At 44.8% G+C, this 21,332-nt stretch overlaps 1 protein-coding gene across 1 annotated transcript in view; it reads right to left on the bottom strand.

Annotated features, from left to right (window-relative positions):
• The window catches only part of CRHBP (corticotropin releasing hormone binding protein), an 87,561-nt gene extending 68,395 nt beyond the window's left edge, over window positions 1-19,166 (bottom strand). Inside the window, exon 1 of the mRNA XM_084881295.1 lies at window positions 18,939-19,166. The gene's annotated coding sequence lies outside the window, so the exon portion shown is untranslated. The remainder of the gene's footprint in view (window positions 1-18,938) is intronic.
• Between the last annotated feature and the right edge of the window lie 2,166 nt (window positions 19,167-21,332).

The raw sequence follows: 21,332 nt of genomic DNA, 5'->3' as shown, positions 1-21,332 counted from the left end.
GTTCTGGTAACACCTTACTCTCCACTCACATTCTATCTCTTCCCATTGCCTGGACATAGGAGCTCACAAGAGGAGGGAAATAAATAGTTGAAAAGCAAGAAAAGCAACCTTGAACTTGCCACGAGAGTGTAATTGCTTCCTGAATAACAGAAACGGGCTGCCTCCCAACTCACACAGACCAGAATGGCCAGGGAAAGCTGCCCAGTGAGCTAGTGGCTGCCTTTCACTAGTCCCATATCTTAGGAATCTCTCATTGCCTTATCTCAAGTGAGTTCTTTTGGGAATGTGGGAATGCCTTAGCTTTTGAAATCATGTTACCCTGTGGGCAAATTCTGGCTTCTCCCTTGACTAACATCTGCAGTGACTTTGGAGAAATGTCTTAAACTCTCTTACCTACACACTGGGGTTTTGCATCAGCCTATGCTCTCTTCCTCCTAGGAAACGTTAACTTCTAGAAGCAGCACTGAGACTTCCCCGTCCTGTCCAGAAGACAGTTCTGATGGGGATCAGTTTACTCCTGAGGGTCCCAAACTAGGGCAGACAATCCCTGTGAGGTCCCCTCAATCTTTCCAAGCCTCCATTTCATCATCTGTAATCTATTACTATTACATCTAAAACCAGAGAAAGGTAAGTATACATGACCTCACTCATTTGTGGAATATAATGAACAACATAAACTAACAAACAAAAACAGATCCAGAAAAGCATCAATTAGACCATCAAACCTCAGAGGGAAAGTAGGGGAGAGTGGGGGTAAGGGGAAGAGATCAACCAAAGGACTTGTGTGCATGCATATAAGCCTAACCAATGGACACAGACACCAGGAAGGTACGGGTATGAGGGGGGCAGGGTAGGGAGGGGAATGGGGGGATAAGGACATGTATGTAATACCTTAATCAATGAAGAAAATTTAATAAATCCTGTAGGGTGGTTATAAGGATTCATGTTTTCCAAATGTCTATAAAGTGCTTCTTAGCGTTATTCCTGGTATATAAGTAAATACTCAGGGAAATGGTACCTGCTATAACCCTGCTGGTGGCTCAGTTGGTTGGATCATTGTTCTGTACACCAAAAAAGTTCTGAGTTTGATTCCTTTAGTGGCACTAAGAAGGCAACCGATAGATGTTTCTCACATCAGAGCTCCTCTCTCTCTCTCTCTCTCTCTCTCTCTCTCTCTCTCTCTCTCTCTCTCTCTCTCATCAATGAAAACATATCCTCAGGTCTGGATTTTTTTTTTTTTTTAAGGTGCCAACTCTAAAATGACTCCTTCAAAGGAATATCTTCATTTTTTCAGAAAACAAATGCATCAAGATCCAGCTGTGTTGGACTGAAATTTTCACTAGTATTTTATATGCTCTGAATCATCAAAGTTCCCAAGAAAATACTTTTTTTTTTTTTTTTTAACAATGCTATGAATTATCTCAAGATTGACTATACTGCAGCAGCCTAACCAGATGAACCACATCCATTTGAGTTAGTTTGAAGCTTTTTTCCTGTGAGTTTGGGACTACTAATTTATTCTTTTCAGGGGTCTTCAAACTTTTTAAAGTGGGGGTCAGATCACGGTCCCTCAGAGAGCTGGAGGGCCGGACTATATGAACTACTAATCCCTACTGTAACACCTTGGCTGAGCTCACTGCCCAAAAAACCTGGCGGGCAGGATCAGACTCCCCTGGGGGCTGCATGTGGCCCGCGGGCCGGCCGTAGTTTGAAGACCCCTGCAGATGTTGAGGACTCCTTTGCTCTGACGACCTTAGGATTTTGTATGCCTCTGTTGAATTGCACAGAAGAATAACCACAGGCAATTCCAGCTATCACAGCTTCCAGGACTGGGAACTTATGGGAACTGTGCAGTTTCCCATACTCTACAGTTCAAAGGAAAATAAAGTAGGACCTGGGGTAGGCTACCCTGAGGAAAAAGTCATTTCACTCCATCAATTCTACAATCATTTCTCAAACTCTTTTGGAGACACAAAGATATGGTCTGTGCAGTCTGAGTCCTCGTCAAATATCGACGGAGAAAAGGTTCACTCATCAATTCATTGAACAACATTCTGGACAAGATTAGCCATGGATTGTAGAATTTGACACAACTGATCTCTCCTTGAATGCCATGTTCACTTGGCTTCCTGGGCCATTCTTGATTCTCCTTCTAACCTCACTGGCAACTCAGAAAGGGTTTTTTTTTCTGATTCTCACTCACCTCCCTGAATTCTACACTCTGGAGTGTCCCTGGGTTTGTCCTTGAACTTCTTTTCTTTTTAATGTACATTCATCTCCTGTGATTTTATTTTTTTAAATGTATTTTTATTTTTTTTCATCTCCTGTGATTTTAAATAAATCTGTATGCTGACAAGTCAGTTTGTATTTCTAGCCCATATTTCTCCATTCCAGATATATATATATATATATATATATATATATATATATATATATATATATAGCATATCTAGCTACTACTCAACATCTCTGCTAGGCCATGACTACAAGCATATCAAGCATAAGTCCAAAACTAAATTTCTGATTCTCTCCTATCATAGCCTTCTCATCCCCTTAATTGCAACTTAATCCTTCCAGTTACTCAAATAAAAAATCATGGATTTATCCTTGACTTATATCACACATCTGATTCACCAGCAAATCCTACTTTAAAAATACATCCCAAATAATACTACCAAGTATTTGGGTCCAAGTTACTATCATCTTATGCCTAGATTATTATAACAGGCTTGTAACTTGTCCCCCTCATTTTGCCCAGAACCCTTCTCTCCACATAGAGGTCAGAGTGAACCTGTATGTTAGATCACTTCCTTACTCAGAATGCTGAAGTAGCTTTCCACTTCCCTCTTAGTTCAAACCAAATTCTGTCAAAGGTTTACATAGACATCCTGCACTTCTCCCCATACACACACATACAGACACACACCTCCTTGACGCATCTCCCCTATGACCCTCACTCATTCTGCTCCACGCACACTCCATTTCTTTGCCCTGGTTCTCCTTTGCCTGGAATGTGTTTCCCTTAAACTCCTGCAAAGCTTCAGGAGTCTAGAACAGAATTGGGAATACAGCAGTCTAGCGCATACAATGAGATCACACATACTTGTGAAAGAGTGAATTTTCAAATACTGTACATCTACCAACTTTCACATATTCTTGCTAGACTCTAGAATTTCAAGATCAGTATTAACCACTGAGTTAATGCTTGAACGTGAAGTGAGGTGCATAAAGGAGTCAAGCACTGGATGGTAGGGGTGGAGGGGGTCAGTAAGCGATGAATCTTTGAAGGTTTTGGACATACAGAGAAAAAAAATCACTCCTGCCTTGAGAAGTCAGAAATGGCTTCCTGCCCTGGCTGGTTTGGCTCAGTGGATAGAGCGCCAGCCTGCGGACTGAAGGGTCCCAGGCTCAATTTTGGTCAAAGGTACATGCCCAGGTTGTGGGCTTGATCCCTACTAGGGGTGTGCAAGAGGCAGTTGATCGATGATTCTTTGTCATCATTGATATTTCTATCTCTCCCTTTCCCTTCCCCTCTGAAATCAATAAAAATATATTTAAAATATAATAAAATAAAAATATATTTAGAAAAGAAGAAAGGAAGGAAAGAAGGAAGGAAGGAAGGAAGGAAGGAAGGAAGGAAGGAAGGAAGGAAGGAAGGAAGGAAGAAAGGGCTTCCAAAGCAGGGGGCATCTGAAGTGGGCCTTAAAAGATGAATAGTTCACCAGGTATATTATTTGAGGTAAGGCTAGCTGCCACTACAGATAAATATCCAAATCTTAATGGTTCACTAAAACGAATGTTTATTTCTTAATCACTTAAAGCCAAAAACCAAGGTCATGCTGTTTGTTTGTTTTTTGTTTGTTTGTTTTTTGTTTGTTTGTTTTTTCCAAGGTTATGTTTGATGGTAAGCTTCTGTATGTGGAGATAAGTGAGCCAGGCTCCTCCCACCTTGGGACTCTGCCATCTTCCACTCACAGCAGAAGTAAAAGAGCATGAAGGATTGTGTGTAATGTTTCACAGCCCTGACCTGAGAGTGGTGCGCAATCATTTCTCTATTCCATTGACCAGAACTCGGCCCCATGGCCACAGCTCGCTGCCAGGGAGGCTGAGCACCCAGGAGGAGAGGAAAGGCGTTCACTGGACAGCTAGCCAGTCTCTACTATTCCAGGTCTAAGGGGTAGGGCCAGACTCCCCAAAAGAAAGAACAGTAGGGGAGTGTGGCGTGTTTGGGGAGCACTGTGGTGGAAATCCAGACTGGATGAAAGAGAGTAGCTAGAGAAAAAGCTACAAAGACAGGCAGTGCTTATCCATAAAGGGCTTGTGTTTTTCATGAAAGACACTTCCATCCTGAGGGCATTGAAGGTTGGACCAACAATTCTGGACCTTATCTTTACAGCACTGATATTGGCAGGATGGTCTTTCTGGGACAAAACACACACACACACACACACACACACACACACACACACACATACACACACACAGAGTAAAGTAGGTAGGAGTTGTAGGTGGAAGATATAGGGAGAGAAAATGGGAAAAGAAGAGGGATAGACTCTTACATGTGCTGCCTAATTGAGTGTATCAGCCCTGCCAATCAACCATTCCCACTTTTTTTTTTTTAAATTGATTTTAGGGAGAGAAGAAGGGAAAGGGAGAGAGAGATAGAAACATTGGTGAGCCAAGACCGATTTGGCTCAGTGGATAGAGCATCGGCCTGCGGACTGAAAGGTCCCAGGTTCAATTCCGGTCAAGGGCATGTACTTTGGTTGCGGGCACATCCCCAGTAAAGGTGGTATAGGAGGCAGCTGATCGATGATTCTCTCTCATCGATGTTTCTAACTCTCTATTCCTCTCTCTTCCTCTCTGTAAAAAATCAATAAAATATATATTAAAAGAAGAAAAAAAAAGAAACATTGGTGAGAGAGAAACATCCATAGGCTGCCTTCTGCAGGCCCGCTACTGAGGATCAAGCCTGCAACCCAGGCATGTGCTAGAGCTGGTGACCTTCTGGTTCATGGGTAGATGATCAACCACTGAGCAACACTGGCTGGACCCCACCTTTTTAAATTACTATATGGCATAATGACTATTCTCCACCACCTCACTCCCATCATGTGCTTGTTTCATTAAGTAATCACTGGCATAGATGCCATCACCTGACTTCATGAAGGGTGGGGTGTCACGTCTGCTCCCCTCAGCATTATCCTTTCGGGAAGGTGAGATTGTGGCTGCATTTCCCATGACATCCTGACCAATTCTACACTCCTCTTAGTGATGCAGTGCCCAACCACAGTTCCAGCCCAATTTAAAAGTTTTCATAACTCTTTCCCTTAAAAAAAATTTCCTCAATCATTTGAATGGCAGATACAAAACATCTAAAAAGTAAAATAAAACAAAACACACACACACACACACACACACATCAACCAAGGATCACAAGCCCAGTCACTAATGCCTGAAGTTACTCTCATTCAAAATTATTTCTTTGGGAGACTTCCATTCCTGGTCCAATCTTTGATTATCATCCAGCCTCTTCTCCCCTGCTCACAGGATGAGAGATGTGTGCGTGCGTGCGTGCGTGTGTGTGTGTGTGTGTGTGTGTGTGGTGTGTGTGTGTGTGTGTGTGTGTGTGTGTGTGTGTGTAGAATGAGGCACCCCCCAGGGCTCCCCTTTCTCACACCAGAGGGCTTCTAAAATCACCCCCCTTTGTCCCCTAGATCTAATATATGTCAGTGCAGTAAACTAACACCTCAGATAGACGCCTTGAGAGCTTGGGGGAGGAGGCCTTCTGGGAGAGTCCAGCAGGATGGAGGCCCCAGGTTTCCTGTGGAACAGGAGGGTGTGCCAAAGACAAACTTTGCTACCGGCCTCCTCTCCAGAGCTTTCTAAGTCAGCACTCACCTGGTCTAACCACCAGCTCATGTCAAAGAAGACTAATTGCTAACTTTTCTTGTAAAATCATTCACAACATCCTCTTTCAATAACAGTAAAATCACTGTTCACCCTGGGTCTCTGTTTTCTCATCTATAAAATGGGACAGTACTATTTACCTTAAGAACGTTGTGAATATTCAAAGAACTAAAGGGTGTTGCCAATAGAACCACCTCAAGAGTGCTCTGTACTTGTGGGGGCTGGTGGGAAGCTGTTGTTTTCCTGAAACACCTGGTGAAACTACAGAGAATGACAAAGGCCTGTGAGAATCTGGCAAGGAGAAGTGGCTGGGAGAGGCAGGGAAAGGGGGGTGGCAGGGGGAGGGAGGCGGGTGTGTGTGTGTGTGTGTGTGTGTGTGTGTGTGTGTGTGTTTGAGGTGAAAGGCGATTGGGAGCTAGCACAGGCCAGAGAGAAGAAGTTACAGCTTGGGCTGGTTCGTGGCCATTTAAGTACAGCTGGTGGGAATGGGGAGGAAGGGGGGGTCTGGGAAATCTCGGGGAGGAAGAATAGGGCAATAATTCCCAGCTGCTCTGGGCAGCAGAAACTAGTTTTGGCCTGCTAGTTGGCATTTGTGAGTTTCTCATTAGCATTTGAAGGAAGTGCCTGCAGAACACCCACAGAGCCTTTAGAGCCATGTGGAGGCAGGCTAGCTGGGCTGGGCTGGGCTGTGGTGGGGGATGGGGAAAGGGGGACAAGGGGTGTCATGTCTCTTACATCAGCCTGGTTTCCCAAATTCAGATCCACCATAACTACTGGACTGCATAAGGGGCTAAATCTGTTTCCACCCTCCCTAAAGCCAAAATTCATTGTATTTACAAAACTTCCCAAGTTCTCAGATGCCTCTATCATTGGACCAACGTAGAAAGCATAGCAATTTTGGAAAGAAGACAGTGATTGTGATAGGAATAGGTAACACGTTGAATTATAAACTCACTTAACCTTCACAATACCTTATGAAATAGACAAATATTGTCTTGTCAGAAATAACATGTTTCAGAAGCAGATGCCAGACTCATAACCTTACAGTGGAGGCATTCCCAATAACACTAAATGCTTGTGTTATCAGTCAATTCCCTGAATTTTTTGCACTCTAATTAGAAATTAGGGGTTTATTTCTTAGGGAAAAAAATATCAGGCCAATTTTGGCTTTGGAGCCTGAGGATGGCAATATGTATGCACAGGGATTCAGGTTTGGGTCCTTGAAGAATAGCAGCCAGGCCCTGCATATAAAACAGTCTTGCCCTCCTCCGCAGAGAGGAAAAGACACGTAGTGAAAGAGTGTGGTATTTAAAACACAAAGAATCCAGCTCTGTCTTGCCCGCTCTACAGTGATGCACACCCGAGGTTCAGCCCACTCATTTTGAAATGAAACTCACTTAGAAATGCAAATGACTCACCGAGGAGTGTGGGACTCTTGCTCCTGGCAAGTCTACTGGGGCTTTGAAGACCAATCGGGAGTCAGCTGTATTCAGCCAGGAAAACCTCCTGGGGTTGTTGTTGGAGCCAGAGATCCAGACTCCTAACAGGCTTGGTAACGTGTGAGGTAATAAGGAACATTCCATTTAGAACAAGCGTGTTGAGTTCAGAATAACTCGCAGCCCATTGAACTAGCCAGTGGATAAGACAGGATTTTGCAAAGACTCTATTCCATCAGCCAGGATAGATAGTCTTGGTCTGGAGCTGCCTCTGTTCTTTTTTTTCTTTTTTAAAATATATTTTATTGATTTTTACGGAGAGGAAGGGAGAAGGATAGAAAGTTAGAAACATCGATGAGAGAGGGACATCAATCAGCTGCCTCCTGCACACCCCCCACTGGAGATGGGCCCGAAACCAAGGTACATGCCCCTGACGGGAATCGAACCTGGGACCCTTGTCTGCAGGCCTACACTCTATCCACTGAGCCAAACCGGTCTTGAAATCTGTTCATAAAATCTGACTTTCACTCTCTACCATCCTGCCACACTGACTGGGCCCTTTCTTGGGTGTGGTTCCGTGCTGGGTTGAGTTTGGTCAAGAATACTGCCGCCACACTGAAGAGAAAATAGATTGCACCCCCAACAGCAAAGCCTGAGGTGTCCAGATAAAAACATTTAGAAACATGAGTGAGGGTGAGGTGGAAGAGCCAACAAAGGAGAGAGCTGTGAAGAGCAGGATAGGAAGAGAAGGCCAAGGTTCAAGAAGTCCTGGATGTGCCCATGCGAATTATTCACTGCTCAGTGCCCAGCAGGCTCTCCAAATAACCCCCAAAACTACCACTGGTTTATCAGATACGAAAATCCCTCTTTCTAAGGTAAATCATTTCCATTTCCAAAGGGAGTTTGAATTCTGAAAAAAACTCATCCTTGGTTAAGAACTAGGACTCCAGGTTTAAACTGCTTTGGTCTAAATCTTTGTTGTCAGTGGGTGCTCTCTGTTCCCCACCTGTGCTGGTGGAAGTGGGGTTCTTGGGGTGCTGCAGGAACAAGAATTTCCTGAGGCCCCCATGGGAAAGCCCTCATCACAGAAAGCTTTATTTCTGTGGACTTAAACCCCTGAGTGTCCAAGGTCCCATCATCCATTTTGTCTGCAGCAGAGCTAGGATGAAAGTTCCATATTGAAGCACAGCCCAGTCCAGACTGTGAGAAATGGCTCACCTGCCCAAATTTCAAATGATGAACTAGGAAACAGAAGCATGGCGAAAATGAGAATTTTAATAACACGCTCAAGAGAGAGTGCCCATCGTACAGGAACACACGTGGGGCAGGGAACACAGCCTATTTATTTAGTCCCTCCTGTGGCTCCGCATTGGCTGAGGACTATTTGGCCACCTATTTCCTAATAGATCACCTAGGTCTTGCTGTCTCCCATTGGGTTATTTAAGAAATGGGCCTTCTCTAGTTGCTTCCACCTCCCTTTGTCTAGGGCAGTGGTCAGCAAACTGTGGCTCGAGAGCCACATGCGGTTCTTTGGCCCCTTGAGTGTGGCTCTTCCACAAAATACCATGTGTGGGTGCGCAAGTACAGTCTGATTGAAACTTCGTGGTCCATGCGCAGAAGTCGGTTTTCGGCTCTCAAAAGAAATTTCAATCATTGTACTGTTGATATTTGGCTCTGTTGACTAATGAGTTTGCCGACCACTGGTCTGGGGGAATCTTCCTAGGACATGTGCTATCAGCCACAGGTACAGCTCTCATACCCTCTCCCCACCCCCATGTCCTGTTGGCTCGGGGGAAATTCAGTAGCCCCCTGGCCACATGTTGTTTCTTTTCTATGAAGACCAATCAGAGGCATGCCTCCTACAAGATGCAGTCCAATGCCTGAGGGGTCCGTATGGCTGTGGGCCATGGAGCTTTTAGGGCCACAGGCTATAGAGGCACATGGATGAGTATAAAAGAGCAAGAATTCCTTTGTCTGAATTTTAACCTTCTAAGATTTCATGCATTTGCAGTGGCTCCACCCCTTCTAGCCAATTATCTTTTCCCCAGGTTAGAGTGACATGCAAGTATTTTCTCCACATCACCGCGACTTCACTGCCATGGTCTATCCACCTCTTTGTTGGGCCCCTTCCCCAGTGTGTTGAAGGCAATGGACCAGTAGTTTCCTGGGGGGTGTGAAGGTGAAGCTGCTCAGATGATCTTGCTTATAATGCCTGGCCTTCCCTTTGCTCCTTTCCTATTGCTAATATTAATGACTAGCTCATTATGACAGTAACATCCTGACTTTACCACTCATGAGCTGTGTGACCTTGGGCAAGATAATCTCTCTGTGCCTGAATTTTCCTTATCTGTAAAACAGAGGTAATAGTAATAACACCTGGTTCTTAGATTATTGTACAAACTATAGGTGCTAATCTTTGTAGTGCTTAGAATAGGTCCTGGCACATAGTTTCTTGATAGTGTGTGTGTGTGCATATATATGTATGCAGATGTATATATAGTTTTAATAATGCACCTTCTTGACTAAGAGCAGGAGCCCTATCTGGGTTTGCTTATAATTGTAATTCCAGTGCTTAGCACAGCATTTAATTAGCACTCAGCTCTTTGCTTGGACAAAGGGAATCTCCCAAACCATACCTAGACTTGTCTACAGAAAAGGAGGACTGGAACTCCAGCCCTACCTGCCCAAAAGATAAAAGGCACACAGGCTAGCAGTCCACAAAGCTAAAGAAGGAACCCCAAGAGCTATGTCATTACACAGTTCCCTGTTCCCAGACCCTCTGACTTCTCCTTGTTTTTACCACACAGGAAGTGCTTGGTATCTGAGTCAGGAGTGTCTGCTCAAGTCAGGTGTAGGCCAAGTGTTTGTTGCCTTGTACTTGGTCTGCTAGGCTTGTGGCAGAGAGCCAGCCTCCCTCCCCTGCTTTCTAGTTACCTCAATCCTTCTGTAGAGGCTTAGGCTGGATGCATCTGTAGCAGAGCGGTAGCTCCAGCCTACAGTTTCTAACGGAAAATGTTGACATCACTCCCTCAGCTCATGAGGCAAACAGTGTTTTCAGGTCCTGCATGGCTCTCTCCAATGGAAAACTCTAGTTGGGATCAAAGTAAAGTGACACCCTATAGTTTACTGAATCCAAGTCACCTTTGATGTAATTGTATATAGTATGATGTTGTACACAGCACAGAGAAAGAATAAATACCAACAAACACTGCACTGATTTTAAGATTTACTCCAATGTCATAGATGCTAAAATATGAAGAAACATCTTAGAATTGGTAAACATCGAGCACCATTACTACATACAAACAGCAGGAGGGATCTAGAAGCAATCAGAAGAGAATGTTCTCATATTCCACCAACAAATCCACCCACCACGTCTCTGCCCTCCCTCTTCTGGCAAAGGATGAACTAACTGCCCAGGCTCCTAACTACTTCAGTCTCTACACATGCGCACTGGGTCCCATCCTCTCAACAACTGAAGGACCAGCAATCCTTCTCTCCTCTGCACGGTCAGTTCCTCCCTCTGTACTGATTCATTCCCATTGCCTAATGTCTTCCTTTTTTTTTTTTTTTTTTTTTTTTTTTTTTTTAATATATTCCATTGATTTTTTTTTTTTTTTACAGAGAGGAAGGGAGAGGGAAGAGAGCCAGAAACATCGATGAGAGAGAAACATCGACCAGCTTCCTCCTGCACACCCCCTACCAGGAATGTGCCCGCAACCAATGTGCATGCCCTTGACCGGAATCAAACTTGGGACCTTTCAGTCCGCAGACCGGCGCTCTATCCACTGAGCCAAACCAGTTTCGGCATGTCTTCCTTCTTGATTCCTTTCAATTCCATTTTTACACAAAGTCTCTTAAAAGAGATGTCTGCCCTTGTTATCTTCTCATCCTGTCATCCCATGTTTTCCCTCCTGTCCCCACTATTTCTCTGTCAAGGTCCCCTATGACCCTTCAAATCCCATGATTAATCCTAGCCCTTTAGCTTACTCCCCTCTCAACAGCAACTGGCTTCCAAGATGCCACTCTCTCCTGGTCTCCTGCTCCTCCCTGGCAGCCCCTCCACACACTAGTGTGAGCCAAGGACCAGACCTCTTCTCTGCCCGCCCTCCAGATGACTTCACCAGGCCCGTGGCTTTAATTGCCATATTTACTTTAATAACCACTGTCCCTACTCCGGCCTCTCCCCAGAAAGCAGGGCTTGTCTATCTGATAAGCATCTCAAATTAATATGTACCAAACCCAACTTCTGAATTCCAATCCCAAGAAGTCTTCCCTATCTTAAGAAATTGCAGTTTTTCCAGTTATTTTGGCCAAAAACCTTAAAATCTGATTCACCCACAATTGTTCACTTTCTCTCATATTCAGTCTATCAGCAAATCCCTTTGGATTTCAAAATAGCTCCAAATAAGATTATGCCTCACAATAGCTGCCTGATGGTTTCCCTCCATCCATCCAGGCTCCACATTCTATCCCTGTGTCCACAGCCAGCCAGCGCTCTATCCTCTGAGCCAAACCAGCTAGGGCACAATTGGAATTTTCGCACAGCAAGAGCTCTGGAGGCAGTATCTTTGAGAGCTAATATAGCACAGACTTTGGGGTCAGACTGAAGCTAAGTTGGAGCCTGGAGCTGACCCTTACAGCAGGGTGACCCGGGGGCAATGACTCAAGCATTTTGGCTCTTGCTGCTCAGAATGGGAGCTTTTTAGACATGCAGAATCTCAGGCCCCTAGACCAAGAATTCAGACCAATACCTACTGAACTAGGTAGGATCTGAATTTTAGCAAGACCCACAGGTGGTTCATAACACTTTAAAGTTTACAAACCTATCATCTGACCCCTCACTCCTCCCATCAGTAAGACTGGGTAAACAGCAAAATGAGAAATTAGTACCTTAGCACAGTGCCTATTAAAGAGCTATTAGCTATCTTTTGTTTTCCCATAACACCCTTCAATTTCCCTTATATAACATACATCTTCATGCTTTGTAATTGCCTGGTTAGCTGTCTATGCTCCTCATCAGAATAGGAACTGAGATCAGGAACAATATTTATGTTCACTGATGCATATTCAATACTGTTATTAAGAGCCACATAATAAGCGATTAACTGAATTGAATAAATGAACAAGGTCCAGGACTATTTCCTACAGATTCTCTGTGGCACACACAGGATGGGTACATTGCATTACACTATATGCTCAATGACAATAAACCAATGACTTCATCCAGCCTCCTCATTTTATAGATGAAGGAATTGATGCTCAAAGTAGTCATTTACTGAAGGTGCCCTCTCCTCTGATTACATCTTTATTTTTAGCATCTCGTATGCATAACAGCCATCCAGAAGACTGTCTTTTTGATTTGGATATGGAGGCATTGCCTTCATTTTTTAGAACTAACATATTAGAGCCAGTCTATTTGCCAGATAGGTTGCTTTCCATGCTGCCTACTTATTTATTTTATGTGTATTTATTTTGTCTAGTGGAACAGCGTTTCTACCATTGTTGTTTCTAAAACAGCTGAATATTTGGTCTGTTCACTCAGCTTTGCTAAGCTGCTATCATTGCTTTCTCCCAATTTGTTTTAGATTGCTATTATCCACTTACCCTCAGGTCTGTCTTTGTAGAACAGCAACTTTAAGATTCGTCGTGTTGTTCTGCTCACCCTTTTGCATTTTTGTGATCTTAATGAGGAAAAAAAAAAATCTCCCAGTAGCTGCTGGTCTGAGGCAAATGAAAAAACACATGCGGGTGCAGCAGACCTAATACAATTCAGCCGGAACCCAAGCCCAGCCAGTCCCGCTGAGTTCTCAGAGCCCCGGCAGACCCAGGGAAGAGAAAAAGAGATGTTTGCTGTCATAAGCTGTTGAGATTGTGCAGTTGGTTGTTAGGTAGTAAAAAACTGATTTATTGTCATCATTTTTAAATGATGAAATAGTTAGGATTTTTATTTCCTTTCTTATTATTTTCTATATTTTCAAGTGCATTTTTATGAGCTTGCTTTACGTTTAGGGGATGAGAATATATAAAACATGAGGAACCATGCATTTTTTTTTTTTAACTAGGTTCTTCACTATTATGATACAAGATCTAACCTATCTGAACTGTACACACAAAGTATACAATTTATAAGACTGTGAAAAGGCAACTTTATTTGTTTATTTTTTATACTTTATTGATTTTTTTACAGAGAGGAAGGGAGAGAGAAACATTGATGAGAGTCATCTATCAGCTGCCTCTTGCACGCCCCCTCCTGGGGATGTGCCCACAACCAACGTACATGCCCTTGCCAGAATCGAATCTGGGACCTTTCAGTCCGCAGGCTGATGCTCTATCCACTGAGCCAAACCGGTTTTGGCTGAAAAGGCAACTTTAAAAACACAAGTATGCTAACTCACATGCACGTTCTCTCGTACTGCTCTCTCTGCACAGCTCACAATGAGGCTTACAACTCCATTGCCTTAACATATACATGTTTTGAAAGAGCAGCTATTTCTGAGGTTGTTATAGAATATGATCAGGTGACATACAAAGGCAAGTTCAGGGGCCTGGGAGAACATATCCAGTCTCAGAGAATTAACACAAAGCCAGTTCTCTGTCAAGGATTGGTGCTCTGAGGACCCCTTCCTTCCAGTCATCATTGGTCAGAATAATTTTCTGCTTTCTTGATTTTTCGCATTCATTATGGGATGAAGGAGGATGAGAATAACATGAAGGGGCAGGAGAGGAACCTCAAAGGAAGGGATGAAGGAGGCAGATAGGACGAGAAAGAAGACAGGTAAGAATGAAGGGAATGAACCAGAAGATGAAATGAATGAGGGGGGAGAAGTGGGGAAGAGGCAGAGGGTAAAGTGGGAAGGGCTGGGGCTGTGGCAGGACTAGCCAAAATGGCTCCAGATACTTTGTGTTGCTTGGTTCCCCACACCTGTGCTCACCTTCCTAAGCCAGTGCAGATTAGCCAAGTTCTCCCTGACTTTCCAGGTCTCCCAGCCTGACCCACCCTCTGTCCTCCGTGAACCCACCTCTCCCACCTTTGCTTTCCTGATCCCAACTCAGGCACTCTGTGTCTGCCTTTCCTTCCAAAATCTCCCCAGTTCCTCTTGCAAAGTCTGACCACCCTTCAAGGCCCATGCAAGCCTCTGTTGCTCCCCGAAGCACTCCCAGCCCGCACTGATGTCACCTTCTCTGAACCTTGAGCTCTGGTCTCTTCCCTGAGCTCCAGACTCAGAGATCTGATCTTCCCATCAGTGTCTAGTAGTATCTCACATGTATCTGAGTTTTCCAAACCACACATTAGGATATAAGCTCCACGAGGCAGGGGATTGGTTTGGTTTGTTCACTGCTATATCCCAGTGCCCGAAGAGTGTTCAGTACCAAGCAAGCACCCAATGACTCTTAGCTCAGTGAATGAATGGGCAGTGACAGGCAGGAACACAATTTGCTTTTATTGCATTGCATACTGATGTTTCTTGGCCATCTAATTTTCCTGGCTGAACTACAAAAATCATTTAGGGTCAGGGATCCTGTGCTTTAATATACCTCTGGGGTGTTAGCACAAATCTGTGCCCATAGGTAACTTATTCCCCGATTTAAACAGCCATGTCCCACAGCAGAATAAGCTGGGGCTAAAGCCACCCTCTCAAATCCTAGGAACCACATGCTAACTCAAGAAGAAAAAAAAAAAAATCCATTCCTATCCATAAATTTTTAACTACTGCAGCTTGCATCCTGTATCATGCCAGTGTTATTATACTTTTCATGTGTTTCATTTTCATCAGTCTCTAATGGGGTATGTCTTAGCTACAGATCTGGGTTGTGAGCAGGGTCTGAATCTTACTCTCCTCCTGTTGAAACTGAGGGGTCTTAATGACTGATTAAATTTAGCTTTAAGTCCTAGCTTTAGAAATTCTCTCTCTCTCTCTCTCTCCCTCCCTAAAGCAATGATTTATGACACACACACACACACACACACACACACACACACACACACACACACATATATATATATATATATATATATATATATATATATATATATACACAATATATATATATAGAGAGAATATATATATTATATAATATATAGAGAGAATATATATTATATATATTATATATATACTTCAGAGATTAGGCTTTACCCCCATAATCAGACCTCCCTCCCCTGCACTCCCACGAAGCACCAAGAGAAAGCCAGGACTCGTCCAAAGCAAAGATCACAAGTCCCCAACCTCCGACCTCCGCAGGCTAAAGATAACATCCTGACCCAAGTCCTGAGCCCTAAACAGGGACAACCCCCTGGCTACTTTCCCATGAAATCAGAGGGAGCAGACCTCAGAGCTGTCCTCAAGACCCAAAGCAATGATTTATGGCCCTTACCTCATCTCCGACCAATGAGCTCCCAGCATAATTCCAAACCCCTAATCTACAGGTATCTTGTGAATTTGCTCTATAAAATCTGTAACCTACAGGTCATCAGAGAGTTGGAGTTTTTGAGTTTTCTGTTCTCCTGGTTGGCACCATTCATCAATAAAAGAGAATTTGTCCACTGTAATTCTCAGTGACTAGTGTTTGACTCTGCCAGCATCTGGTGGTTGCTTTCTTCCTGTTCACTTTCCACTGGGACCACCTAGGAGGCCAGCTCTGTCTGCATGACCCTTATCTCTCAGGAGAAGTTCAGCAGGGACCTGCCAGTGGCCTTTCAACTCTGATGAAAGATAAAGGCCATGCTGAGCTGGAGACCCATTGTCTCTGGGACACAGCCCTTCAAGAGACTGAAAGAGGTTCTGATTTGCTGCCGGTGAGGTCACAGTTCTGGGAAAGTTCCTCCCCAGATGTGTCTGCTTTGTTTGTCTGAGTGCCCCACTTCCCAAAGGCAACAAGACACAACAGGAAGCAAGTGTCTAGCGCTGTCCCATCCACTGCAGGCTCAGGATTTCTCATCGCATCACCCTTTGACACAAGAGCGGCTCCAAGTCAATTATGTGCACTACACTGGGAATTTTCCCTCCTGGGTTATTGCTGGGGCTGGTTGGGCTGACCTCATGTTCTTGCTTATTTACTCTCTATGTGAAAATGCTATTGGGGTGACTAATTCTTGCACATCATCACCACATTGGGAAGCAATTATCTGAAAACAAATTCATTTCCTGAGTCATTCATAGCCTGAGTCCCTCCTTTTCTCTTTTTAAAAACCATCTCAACAGAGAAAGAAATCCAAACTTCCTATAGGACCTCCTGAGGTATTTGTCAGGAGATTATATATCTGGTTTAGAGGGACTAACAGAGTTATTACTTTTGTCTGTGTTACTCAGTCTGTCCTATTCTAATCCTGGATTTATTTTCAAAAGACAAACGTTTTCAGAATTAATGTCTTTGCCTTCCACTCCTTTGTGTGGTAGATGACTAATGTTGCATTCATTAGCTCATCAACTGCATGGCTTGGTTTCTTTTTTCTTTCTCTCCCCTTCCTCCTTCCCCCACCCCCCACTCTTCCTTCCATTTTGTCTTAAAGATGCAAATCCTTTCATATCTTCTTCATGTTCTGTTTGAGTTTTCTGTGGCTGCTACAACAAATGTCCATAAACTTGGTGGTTTAACACCACAGAAATACATTCTCTCAGAGTTCTGGAGGGCAGAGTGTCTGAAATCAGTGTCACCTGGTGGATATGGGTGTCAGCAGGGCAGGGGTCCCTTAAGGAGGCTCTAGGGAGAACCCGTTCCTTGGCTCCTCCAGCCTCTGGTGCCTGCTGACATTCCTGGGTTTGTGGCCTCTGTGGTCACACTGCCTCCTCCTCCTCAGTCTGAGCCTAACTTCCCTTTACCTCTCTTGTGTAAGGACACTCGTGATGGCATTTAGGGCCCACCTGGGTAACCCAGGACAATTTCTCCATGGCAAGATCCTTCACTTAATCACATCTGCAAAGACTCCTTTTCCTAATAAGGTAACATTTACAGGTTTCAGCCAACTATACTTTCCATTCCCAGCTTGCTGCAATGCACAGAATATTTGGTATCTCCATGAAAAGGTTAATGCTAAGGGTGTGAGGAAAAGAAAGCAAATCTATAGGAAGCAGAAGATACTTAAGAAGTCCTCCCTTGCTTATTAATTCCTTCTGACAGCGCGGTGGTCCTCCTGGCACCAGTCCCTGCTTCCAGAGGAAATACGGGGTGGTGGGAGGTACCCACTCTGCAAGCCACAGGGCCTGACATGTGATAGGCTGCACCAACCAGCTGCTCTAACCAAGGAGTTTTGACTCAGCGACGTGGAACCCTGATGTCTGGGAAATAGATTATTTCCGGGCAGCAGTGTCCAGGGTCAGGAGCAGCACAAGCCAGGCCCCTGGCAGCCGCTCCCCCTGGACTCCTGCTGCCATAGGATCAGGCTGAATTCTTGCTTTGCTTTCTCATCTCCCCAGGTTCCTGCCCACATCTCCACCCTGGTTCTCCAACACTTCTATCCACTCCATGAGCTCCTGAGCACCTGCCAGGACATAACTCTGTTGTTGACATTAGCCCGAGTTGGTCTCTGTTGCTTGTAACTAAGAACCTTTCCTGACCTAGAAATCGCCAGCTCCAAAGCTCTCCTTTAAAAGCTTAGCAGCGGCCTTCCTCCAGGTGAGAAGTCTCGTTGGAAATGTACAGGGTTAGGGCTGGGGCTAGGGCTAGGGTTAGGCTAGGGCTAGGGTTGGGGTTAGGGTAGGGTTAGGGTTAGGGTTAGGGTTAGGGTTAGGGTTAGGGTTTGAGTTGGGGCTAGAGCTAGGGTTAGGGGCATAATTAAGGCACAAGGAGCTCAGACTCTCAGTGGAAGAGCTCAGAGATGGCCTAGCCTGGGGGTGCTGGTGAAGAGGGTGAAGGCTTTAATTGCATTGAGGGGGTGCAGAACTGGGTCAGCTGAGCTTGGTCTGGGGGTTCTGGTCCCCACCTGGTGGGTGAGTTCCATGCTGACCTCCTGCGAATCAGGGATGGTGCCCTAGATGCTGCATTTTAAACACCTACCCAGGTGGTTGTGAGATAGGTGAGGAGCAGGTCACCAGAATCATTGAAAACACCGCGGTTTGGGAAGGCTGGGGTGGGTGTTGGATGGTTGAGGTCACCTCCACCTGGGCACTGGAATAGGGTGAATATTGGCTCAAGCCAAGGGAGGATCAGCCTGAGAGGAAAGGCAGACTGTCCGAGAGCCCAGAGAATCCTCTCCGTCCTCGTTAGGGCCCGCGGGCTGGGCTGTCCGGAGAGAGGAAAGGAGACAAAGGTGTGCTCTGCACATTAATAACCATTCTATGAGCGTTCCTTTCCTTCTCTGTAAAATGGGGATAATAGTTTATTTACCTCATGGCATTTGTTAGGAGTAAGAAATATGATCATGTATGTCAAGCACTAATTTAAAAACCTGAACAGAGATTTCAGCCCCTTTCCACTATGAGGAAGCCACAAGGTGGAGTTTAGGTTTAGCCAAGTTAGCTGCCTGCTACACCAAAAACCAGGACTCTCCAGAGGCACATAAAAGAGGAACATAACCCTTACAACTACAATTGCATTTGCCCGGGTTCTCCCGAGAGACGGACCGATGGGATATATAACACGGAGATGACTCACACAGTTACGGAGGCGGAGCCGTCAGCCCGGGCAGACTCCAGGGACCTGGTGTGGCGTTCACGTCTGAGTCTGAGGACTGAGGACCCGGACAGCAGATGGTGTCAATTCTAGTCTGAGTCAGAGTCCGAAGCAGAGAAAGACTGAGGCTGCAGCTCAAAGACAGCCAGTCGCAGAGGGAACCGTTTTGCTCTTTGTGTTGCATTTGGGCTTCAGCAGGTGAGAGGAGGCCCACCTACACTGGAGAGAACAGGCCGTTTGCTCAGTCTGCACATTCAGATCTTACTCTCTTCCAGAAACACAGACACACTCAGCAGAGTTTAAGCAAACATCTGGCACCCGTGACTCAGACAAGCTGACATATAAAATCAATCATCATGACAATGTCCTGGATAAAATCCAGAATCTTATTTAAAAAAGATCTTCATTGTTGAAGGTATTACATATGTCCCCTTTTCCCTTCATTGACCCCTTATAGCCTGCCCCCACCCCCACCCCAGGTCTCCACCACCCTATTGTCTGTGTCCATGGGTTATGCATATGTGCACACAAGTACTTTGCTTGACCTCTTCCCCATCCATCCACCCACCCTTGCCTTCCCTCTGAGAAAATCCAGAATCTTAATAGCAGATGGGGAAGGTGGGGAAAGTTGATGAAAGTGAGGATTCTTAGGCTCCATCTATAACGTCCTGAATCAGAACCGTTGCTCAGAGAAATCTGTGTTTGAAGGACTTCCCCAAAGTCTTCTTGTTTACATTATAGCCAAAGTACTGCTGCTTTAGAGTCTGACAAGCTTTGGCAATATGGATTTAGCAGCCCTTCAGAAGGATGTCAGAGTCACAGTAATCATCTTGGAGATGGCCGAGGTCTTTCTTCAGGTGGCATATGGGCTATTTCCAAGTAGGAAGGGAGGAGTTTGTGTGGGATGTGAGTGTTGCTCTACCACAGAGCAGAAGCCAGTCTGGGTGAATAATGCCCCAGACACACCCCTCTCTCATCTCTGTCACATAAAACATCCATCACACACTTCTGTTCAGAGTCCAAATGACATCGCACAGAGCTGGGTTCTCAGTGCTCTTGTGTGAGTCAGGCTTTACTGCTGATAAATTCCTCTTCCTCCTCAGACCTACTTCCTTCCTATCTTCTGAGGGTATTTCCAAGAATCAAGCTCCATACATTGGAAAGCTTTTAGAAAGTTTGTAATACCCCCCCCCCTCAGTGAATTCCAGCTTTAAAATATACATAGTTAATTTTTTAAATGTATGAAAAATTGTTCTTGAGGTGTTACACACCTACAAAAGGTGCACATAAGTGTGGAGAGCCATGCACTTCTGCCAAGTGAACCAGCGCCCACAATAAGAAGCAGAGTGCCACAAGCACACAAGCTGGTTCTCATACGCTTCCAGTCGTCAGTCCCCATGAGGTAACAACTGCTCTCACTTCCGGAAGAATAAGTTAGGTTTTCCCGTTCTTTAAATTTGAATTTAAAAAGTGGAATAATATTCTCTGGCTTCTTCTGCTCCTCCCCTATGTCTGTGAGATGCATCCACTTGCTCACTTGCAGTTGTGGTTTCTTTTGTCCTCATTGCTTAGTGCCAACCATTCCATTACATGGCTGTACCACCACTTACTTATCCATCCACTTTTAAAGTCCTCACCTGAGGATATGTTTTTATTTATTTTTTAGAGAGAGAGGAAAGGGGTAGGAGGAGGAGGAAGAGAAAGAGGAGGAGGAGGAGGAGGAGGAGGAGGAGGAGGAGGAGGAGGAGGAAGAGAGAGAGAGAGAGAGAGAGAGAGAGAGAGAGAGAGAGAGAGAGAGAGAGAGGGAGAGAAATGTTGAAGTGAGAAAGAAACATCCACTGATTGCCTTCCTGCCTTGACTGGGAATGGAACTCAACACTGGGTATGTGCCCTGAGCAGGAATCGAAACCACAGCCTTTTGGTGTATGGCTGATGCTTCCACCAACTGAGCCACCCAACCAGGGCTTCTCCACCCAATTTTTAGTGGGCATTTGAGGTTCTAGTTTGGGGATACTGCAAATAGTGTGAAACTGTTTTTATCCTGAGTCCTGGTTTTAAGAGGGAGTGTTAGATATTCAAATTAATAATAAAAAGAAAGGTTGTGGTGGCAAATAATAGAAACAAATAAACATTCTCCAGATTCCTCTGCTCAGCCTGAAAATGGCCCCCCGGGTTGGAAGCCATGAGGGAAGGGAGAGAAAAGGAAAGGGAGTCCAGAGCAGACAGTGATTTAAGGTCCTGCCTGACACCACTATTTGCATCTCCAAGGTAATGAACGCCTTGCCTGTCCTGCTAATTTGCCAAAATCAGTAGCTTTTCAAAGTACCTGCTGGGCATCCAGATTGACCCATTTAGGGGGTTCTGTGATGGATTCTT

Source organism: Pipistrellus hanaki (assembly GCF_964339955.1).
Source record: "Pipistrellus hanaki genome assembly, chromosome: 4".
Taxonomy (NCBI): Eukaryota; Metazoa; Chordata; class Mammalia; order Chiroptera; family Vespertilionidae; genus Pipistrellus; species Pipistrellus hanaki.
The sequence above is the reverse complement of the archived record's forward strand: the minus strand, read 5'-3'. Positions and strand labels throughout refer to the sequence as shown.